This window comes from Tursiops truncatus, chromosome 3, assembly GCF_011762595.2.
Source record: "Tursiops truncatus isolate mTurTru1 chromosome 3, mTurTru1.mat.Y, whole genome shotgun sequence".
NCBI classification, from domain to species: domain Eukaryota; kingdom Metazoa; phylum Chordata; class Mammalia; order Artiodactyla; family Delphinidae; genus Tursiops; species Tursiops truncatus.
In genome coordinates, this window is record NC_047036.1 from 162,672,056 (window position 1) to 162,678,722 (window position 6,667).

Here is a 6,667-nt window from a genome sequence, read left to right on the forward strand (position 1 = left end):
CGGACCGCCACCCTGGGGCCGCACGGGTTACCTCGGCTTCTCCCTACTTCTGTCCGCGGAAGGGCTTTCCACAGGTCTCGGAGGCGATGTTGGGAGGGGGACAGAACGTGCCGGGGTCCCCGGGCCAGGCCGGGGGGGTGGGGGTGGGGGTCGGCCGGTCGGTTGTTGTTGTTGACTCGCGTTGCCGGGTTGCTTGGTCGCCACGACTACCGTGGCTATGGCGCCTCCGTTTCCCTCACCGGGGCAACTGTTGCTACCCACCCTACTTACGTCACGCGCCGGGGGCGGGGTCCAGGGTGATTGGCGGCACTGGGAAAAGTGATTGGATGGCGCCAGGCCCTGCCGCTAAGCTATTGGCTCCAAGGCACGTCTTTCAACATCCTCTCGACTTCCCGACGCTCTGATTCATCGGTGTGAATGTCCATCGAGGGAAACTAAGCCTTCAAAGGCAGAGGAGCCCGTCACTCCCTCAAGGAAGCTGCGGGCTAAGAATAAAGGGGTGGGGCCTGTAAGGTCGGGAACTGGTTTGCGGCCGTAAAACTTGCCTTTTGGTTCGACTAAAGGGACGTCAATCTAGCCCAAAGGTTTGCCGCGCTCTCTCGCTGGACGCTGTGCGCATGCGCAGCACGCAAGGCCAGATGGGAGTGGTAGTCCGTTACTGCGTATTTTAAACGCCTTACCAAATACGAAGTGCGAGAAAGTAAAGATCTTCCTTCAGACTTCTCCCTTCCCGTATGGGCCAGTTCTTGGCCTTGCGCGCTGACGTCACGGGAGGAATGCGGTGACGCTGCGCTGCTTGTCTGTGACGTTGGCGGCGGAGGCCGGGCTCGGGGTTCGATGACGTCACCGGGCGCGCTTTCCCTCCCCCTATTACCCTACGGTGGTAGGATGAACGTGGGGAGTCGAGGCGGGCGGGGTTCGATCCCAGGGCCGCGATACCCACCGCCACCATTTCCGCCTAAATCCATCCCGCTCTCTCCCGCCTCCCCGCCCCATTGGACCTGTAAAGGTCACCGCTGCCGGGGCTACCGCGGCTGTCTCGGCCCTGCAGGAGGCGCGGGCCGACCTGGGAAAGGTCTCCCGCAGGCGAGGGAGACTTAATTAGCTGCTTATTCCGCGGGCGATAAGCAAAGGTCACCGTCCAGCCCCTCCCGGGGCAGCTCGGGTTGCTCAACCGACTCCACACAGCTCCCCCATCCTTCCCCCACTCCCACCCCGAGTCCTCCGTGCCTCAGTTTCTCTAGGGGAGGAGAAGAGACAGAAGCGGGACTTGTACTAGGGTGAGCGTCTTGGGTGGAAAAACTCAATCATCAAGATGAATAACATTCTAATGAAGTATTGCAATAGTTTTTAAATATCAAAATTAATGGGAAAAAATAAATCCATGGTGAACAGAATAGCAAAATTTTAAATAAAGACGGGATCTGCCAGGACTGGGATTAGGGCGGGGTGAGTCATGCGAGTGCAAGGTCGAATCTTATCTTTTGCTTTTTGTTGACATTAATTTTTTTTTTTTCCTGGCAGCGACACACAGCTTGCTGCTTTATACTTTTTGTTTTTTTCCTGGCAGCGGCACAGCTGGCCAGGATCTTAGTTCCCAGACCAGGGATTGAACCCCGGCCCTCCGCTGTGAAAGCGCAGAGTCCTAACCACTGGACCGCCAGGGAATTCCCAATTTTGACTTTTAAAAATATCTCGATGACTAATTTTTTTGACAACCCTTAAGTTTTGTGTCCTAATCCCCACCAAAGAGGGAGGGAAAAGAAAGCAAAGGCTCAGAGCCTGAAGTTCTAATGCAGATTTTGCTGTGTGACAAATGAGAAAGTGGCTCCACCTCTCTGGGTTTATGTTTCCTAGTTCAACGAACATTACACTTTCCTCAGGCAAGGCCCTGCCTGTAAAAGTGAAAAAAGCAGACAAGTCCCTAGACTCTGCATTCTACTACAGGAGGAGACACAATAAGCAGTGAAATTAATACTCAAGATAGGTTCGTAAGAGCTGTGAGGCGCTACTATGTAGAAAATAATCAGAAAGGACTGATAATATAGCACAGGGAACTATACTCAATATTTTGTAATAACCTATAAGGGAAAAGGATCTGAGAAAGTGTGTATATATATATATATGAATAACTTTGCTGTACACCTGAAACTAACACAATATTGTAAATCAACTATACTTCAATTTAGAAAACAACAACAACAAAGACTCTTAAAAAAAAAAAAAGCAACATTAGAGTGTGCGTGATAAGAGAGACCGCTGTAGCCCACGTAACCTGAGGAGGGGCTCCTTCGAACTGCGCCTGAGTTATAGAAAGCAGGCAAGCCCCACAAAACGGAGGTGGAGGGAACTGCAGAAGCAAAGGCCTGGGGACTGGAACAGACATCTGGCAGGGGTGGAATTAGCAAAGAGGAACGTGCCAACAGGTGAGGTCAGAAATGTAAAGGTAGTCTGATGATTCTGCCGAAATCCTCCCAAGAACCCAGCAAAGCGGAATATTCCCCCCACTTGACAGGTAAGCAAACAAAGGCTCAGAAGGGAAAGTACCTCCTCTAGGATCATGTAACTGAAGGCAGCAGAACCCAGACAGCCTGTCTCCTTCTCTGGGACTTTTCAGTGTGCTTTTCTGCCCCTGGGTGTGACCCTCGATGGAAGACTAGAAGGGGCAGTCCCCGTCTGCTTGGAAATACTAGCTGAGCCCCAAGAATTAATGAGACTTCCAGGCAGGAGGTGCCCGAGATAAACCCTGACTGGCAAAACAAGTCGCTCGACCCTTGCAGCTACTTCTGTGAGACAGGTTTGGGTGCCAGAGCCAGCCATGTTGGGTGGGGGAGTGCCAAGAAGCCCTATTTTTACTTCTCACCCATTTCCCCACCTTCCTGAAGTCCTTGAACCCCCAAGATGGGTACAATCAAGCCTGGAAATCATTTCTTCAATTAAAATTACTCATTATAAAACTTAATGGCAGGGAAGGCCGTGTGGGATTAGAAATGCTCTATATTTTTATCTGGTGGTGGTTGCACAGGTATATAGCTGTAAAAATTCCCTGAGCTCTCCCTTTAAGATCTGTGCACTTTATGTATGTTATACCTCGATTTGAAAGTTAAAACACACACATACTTATTAACCCATTGGAAGTAGCTCTCAACCAACTCCTTTCCGAAAATGTTGGTAATTAAAAGTAAGGAATTAAGTACGATCTTGCCTTCCCAGTAGTAACTTTTCATGGTCACCAAACAGTCTAAGAATGCCAGCTAAAAAATGTGGAAGGAGAGAATTCCCTGGCGATCCAGCGGTTAGGACTTCGCGCTTCCACTGCAGGGGGCCTGGGTTTGATCCCTGGCCCCATCCCTGCTTGGGAAACTAAGATCCCGCAAGCTGTGTGGCATGGCCAAAAAAACTGGAAGGAATGAGAGAATTAGAACAATCACCATTTTGCAGAAGCCAATGAAATAATTGATTTGGGCAGTATTCATCGATGGGTGTTCTCAAACATCGGGTGAGAAGATGTTGGGGAGCAAGATACGCCCAGGGTTCACTAGGTGTAGGGATGCAGACTTCATCACAGAGGCCAGACTGTCACCAGTGTTAGCTGCAGTGAAGCTGAGCATCACAGTAGAGGGACCCTTGGGCCTCCGGGGCCTCCTGATGTGATACCAATGGAAGTTCACAGCTTCCCCTGGGACACATCTTGCCAAAATGTTAAACTTGACTCTGATCAGGTCTCTTGACCTAACATCCAGTTTGCAGGAAATGGGAAGCGTAGAGGAACAAGTTAAATGACATCAGGAAGCAACTGACAAACCCCAAGGGTGGAGTGTGCTACAGGACAACTGTCCCGGTGTCTTCAACGCGTCAGTTATGACAAAAAGGAGTGGGGGACTTCCCTGGTGATCCAGTGGTTAAGACTCCACGCTCCCACTGCAGAGGGCACAGGTTCCATCCCTGGTCGGGGAACTAAGGTCCTGCATGCCTCGCAGTGCGGCCAAAAAAGAAAAAAATAAAAGAGTGGGGACTATTGTAGGGCAGGCGACATCATTGACATTTGAGGCCAAATTGTTCTTTGTCGCAGGGGGCTATTCTGTGCACTGTAGAGTAGTGAGCAGCATACCTGGCCACCACTCACTACATGCCAGGAGCACACAACCTCCCCAACCCCTCCCTTTGCCAGGTGTGACAACGAGGATGTCTCCAGACACAGCCAAATGTCCTTGGAGATACTGCCCTGGAGGATGGTGGAGCAACCGACAGAAGGACCAGGGTCCCCAGGCTGTCTGCCAGCAGAGACAAACATTCTCTCTTGTTTAAGCCAGTTATTGGATCCCTGTTAAATTGAGAGAGAACTACAACTTTGGTAATTCTCTTCCAAGTTTTTATATTCACTGAGTTTTGCACCAGATAAGAATGCTCATTGAAGCAGGAAGTTGGAAGCAATGTAGGTGTCCATCCCTCAGGGACTAGAAAGATGAAATAAGAACGCTGAGTGATAGAGTACTAACCTAACAGTGAAAGCAACAAAGTAGCTCTTAAAAAATGTGATGCTGTTGCGGTGAAACTCAGACACTATAGCATTTTAAAATAAGGCAACCTTGCTCCTGACCCAGGAGTGAGAGGTCTTCATGGAGTTTTGCTAAAAGAGAGAAAAAAAGAAATTAAGAGCCATCCATTAATGTGCCAGTGAGTAATGAAATAAGAATCTGACACTTGGTGCATTGAAATGCAAACAAGATGTCCTTCTGTTATGCTGGAAATTCATCTTAAAAGCCTGTGCATTTCTGCTTATTAAACATGAGGTGTAGTGAATGATTAGCAGGCTGGTTCTTCTTCTTTTTTTTAAATTTTTAAAATTTATTTATTTTTGGCTGTGTTGGGTCTTTGTTGCTATGTGCGGGCTTTCTCTAGTTGTGGTGAGCGGGGGCTACTCTTCATTGCGGTGAGCGGGCTTCTCATTGCGGTGGCTTCTCTTGTTGCAGAGCGTGGGCTCTAGGCGCGCGGGCTTCAGTAGTTGTGGCACGTGGGCTCAGTAGTTGTGGCTCGCGGGCTCTAGAGCGCAGGCTTAGTAGTTGTGGCCCACGGGCTTAGTTGCTCCGAGGCATGTGGGATCTTCCCGGATGTGCCCTGCATTGGCAGGCGGATTCTTAACCACTGCGCCACCAGGGAATCCCAGGGTGGTTCTTCTAACTTTTCAAACTATGTACACAGTAGGGTAAAAGAAATATATATATATATATATTTATTTATTTATGTTTGATATATAAACACTGTGCAGATATATCCATGAATCTGATGCATGAAGACAATCTTCACGCATGGAAGATTTCTGGAGGCACTGAAAAGAAGATTTGTAAAAGAAAGGAATGGACTGAGATTTAAAAATAACAAAGATCTGAGAGACAATGCCCTAAATAATTGGGCTTTTAGAGAAAATACTTGGGGTGTATGCATATCTACATGAACCTGTGTCAACCTATTCCCCGTCCCCCCAACTCTGGGAAGACAACTTTTTGTTGGGAGGAGGCTGAAGGAAAGAAGTTAATAAATGCTTTCAATCTGGTTAAAAAAAAGAAAAAAAAAGTAAAAACAAAATAAACAAAAAATCCCACAATGTATCCCTGAAAAGGATACAGATGGAGATCTAGTACACAATGTCATTTTGCAAATTACAGCATACTTGTATAAGCATATAAAGTAAAAGTATGAACACACAAAATGATACATCCTATTATTGACTATCTACCAGCTTAAGAACACGTAGCAGATGCCTTAGGGATGCTGGCAAAGGTTTGGGAAGGGCAAGGAATTGGGGATCTGGGATGGAGGGGACAGAAATTAAACTGGTGAGGGCTTTGCATGAACCAATGAAGGTATGATAGAATCTGGGGAGAAGCGGGGCTGGGGTGAGACCTGGGTTCATGGCAATTTGCCGGGGGGCAGATGTCACACTGCAAAAGGCTGAGGGCCAAGTGGGAGGGGAATAATGGAGAAAGTGAGTACAGGTGAGATGTATTTGGGTGAGGAAGTCATATTCTACATCTGCACTGTCTTATATGGTAATTGCTAGTCCTGTGTGGCTATTTTTACGGGAGGGGATGCCTTTTATTTCTTTTTCTTGCCTAACTGCTCTGGCTAGGACTTCCAGTGCTATGTTGAATAGAAGTAGTGAGTGGGCACCCTTGTCTTGTTCCTAATTTTAGAGGAAAAACTTTCAGTGTTGAGTATGATGTTAGTTGTGGGCTCGTCATATATGGCCTTTGTTACATTAAGTACATTTCCTCTGAATAGCAGTTTGCTGAGAGTTTTTATCAGGAAAGGATATTGAATTTTGTCAGATATTTTTTCTGCATCTATTGAGATGATCACATGATTTTTATCCTTCATTTTGTTAATGTGGTTTATCACACTGATTAATTTACAGGTGTTGAACCTCTTTGCATCCCTAGAATAAATCCCACTTGATCATGGTATATGAGCCCTTTAATGTATTGTTGAATTTGATTTGCTAATTTTTTTTTTTTTTTTTTTGGCCGAGCCACAGGGCATGCAGGATCTTGGTTCTCTGACCAGGGGTCGGACCCTAGTCCCTGCAGTGGAAGCTCAGAGTCTTAACCACTGGACTGCCAGGAAGTCCCTGATTTGCTAATATTTTGTTGAGAGTTTTTGCATCTAG

The 6,667-nt window shown here is 47.4% G+C and overlaps 1 protein-coding gene across 3 annotated transcripts in view; it reads right to left on the reverse strand.

Moving 5' to 3' along the window:
* RFX1 (regulatory factor X1) overlaps positions 1-671 on the reverse strand; it is a 32,140-nt gene extending 31,469 nt beyond the window's left edge. For all 3 annotated transcript variants that reach the window (XM_073803191.1, XM_073803187.1, XM_073803186.1), the window contains exon 1: positions 32-671. The gene's annotated coding sequence lies outside the window, so the exon portion shown is untranslated. The remainder of the gene's footprint in view (positions 1-31) is intronic.
* Positions 672-6,667: the final 5,996 nt, after the last annotated feature.